This window comes from Macaca fascicularis, chromosome 6 (assembly GCF_037993035.2).
Source record: "Macaca fascicularis isolate 582-1 chromosome 6, T2T-MFA8v1.1".
In the NCBI taxonomy this organism is placed as follows: Eukaryota; Metazoa; Chordata; class Mammalia; order Primates; family Cercopithecidae; genus Macaca; species Macaca fascicularis.
Window position 1 is genome coordinate 169,982,764 of NC_088380.1, and position 2,490 is coordinate 169,985,253.

The window sequence follows — 2,490 nt, forward strand, 5'->3', positions numbered from 1 at the left end:
ACTGATTCCAAATCCAAACACTTAATCAGTCTATTTACTGCTTAGAAAAGGAAAACATTAGGTGTAAAAAAATGTGTAATGTGGTTACAGAATCTGAAATTATGAAATATTATGTAGTCAAAAAGATAAGCAGTTTGAGAGCTGGGTCTTCTCTCATTCCGTATCTGTGAGCTTTATCACTTAAAGAAAGATTTTTCTGTAGCTAACAATAAAATAGGACCCCACCTGTATTTATCACCAGGTACACTATACCTTAAGAACTTTGGTAGGAAAGATTTGCAAGTTTGTCCAACCTGCAGCCTGTGGGCTGCATGTGACCCAGGACAGCTTTGAATGCAACCCAATACAAATTGGTAAACTTTCTTAAAACATTATAAGATTGTTTGTGATTGTTAATGTTAGCGGATTTTATGTGTGGCCAAAGACAATTCTTCTTCCAATGTGGCCCAGGGAAGCAAAAGATTGGACACCCTTGGTTTAGGAAAAACATTTTCCACAAATTTAAAGTTGTCTCTTTATAACTTTCTATTACTTTATTTAAAGCGAAAATAAAACCCACATAGATTTTTTTTAAATTAAATCTGTGCGTATGATTTGTGTGAGAATTCTTTTTTAAATAATTTACTCTGTGGCACTGGTTCTCAATGGGGGAAGATTTTGGCTTCCAAGGACATTTGGCAATGTCTTGAGACAGTTTTGGCTGTCACCACCAGGGTAGGGATGCTTCTGACATCTAGTGGGTAGAGGCCAGGGATGTTGCTAAACGCTCTGCAGTGCACAGGATGGTCCTCTACAACAAATAATTATCCTTCCCCAAATGCCAATAAACATCCTTCCCCAATAGTGCCAGGTTGAGAAACCTCACTCTAAGGAAATAATCAATGATATTGTCAAAAATAACTATCCAGATGTGTTCATCACAGCACTGTTTGTGATTGTTTAATAATGAGATGTTAAACACAGCACATTTATTCATTAGAACACTGTAGCCATTTAAAATTACGTTGGCCGGGCACAGTGGCTCATGCCTGTAATCCCAGCACTTTGTGAGGCCTAGCTGAGCAGATCACTGGTCAAGAGATCGAGACTATCCTGGCCAACATAGTGAAACCCTGTCTGTACTAAAACTACCAAAAATTAGCTGGGCATGGTGGCACGTGCCTGTAGTCCCAGCTACTCAGGAGGCTGAGACAGGAGAATCACTTGAACACGGAAGGCAGAGGTTGCAGTGAGCCAAGGTAGTGCCACTGCAATCCTGCCTGGGTGACAAAGCGAGACATCATCTCAAAAAAAATAAAATAAAATGATGTTGCAGAAGAATATTTAACAACATGAAGAAATGTACATGAATTTACATGTCCTAAATTAGTATGTTTGGTATGATTATAGTATTATAAAAGTATATATATACTTACATACAGCATGGAAAATATTTTGAAAGAATATTGACCAAAATATTAATAATGTCTGTTGCTGACAGGAGATCCTATAAAATAATATCCATGACCAATGTCATTAAAAATATTGACACACTTATCCTGAGGAGGAAAAGCACAGTGGATCTAAGCTATCATCTCAAAATCAAAGTCTTCTCAACATATAACATTTTGTAACCTCTCTTTTCAGAACATGTCAGTGGAAGAATTTTATTTCCTGACATCAAGTTCCTTAATGATAGAAGAGGGGAGCAGCAGGTGTTTCTCACCAGGTGCCTTCGTGATGGAAGCAGATAGAGTTCACTGGAATATTTTTGTTCAGAGCCAAAATAGCACCTACTATTCTCATGCCTTGTCTTTAAAAGGCTTCATTGTTACACTATGATTCAAAAGTAAAATTACTCTCTTGCACCCACTCCAAGAACAGTATGATCATGACACTCTCCAAACTTAATAAATGTTTGAAACATCATGAACATCACATATCCCCATATCAGAATGTTGTATGAGTAGGAGGCATTATGATATCATCTGCTGTGCAGCCTCTTAACTTCCTATTGCAATTCAGAAATATTATTGCTGTCCCTCCAGAAACACATCCTTTATTTGAGTGACCAATAGCCTCATTGTGAATAAGCCAAAAAATAAAATAAAATGAAATGGTAATAAGTCTTCACAAATACTACAATGTTTATATAAACCAAAAAAAAAAAAACTGATAAGAGAAAGTTTGCTCACCAATATACTTGAACTTCTTATCTGCACCAGCCAGAGAAAGGAAACAGGAAGAGGTGAAGGATAAAGGGAGAGAGGAAAAGAGGACTATCTATTATTTAAAAATGAGCAAAGATTATATAAATTAAAATGTCCTTGCTTATATTCATCTAAAAGAGGTCCAAATAGCTTACAGTTACCCATGGTACAAAGACCATTTCTTCTACTCTGAAATATTAAATAAGAACAATAATTTCTTAGCGGCTCCAGAAAAGAGAAAGCACTTTTGTTATAGTTGTTCATCCATTACATTACATATTATGTAAAATCATTGAAAGCA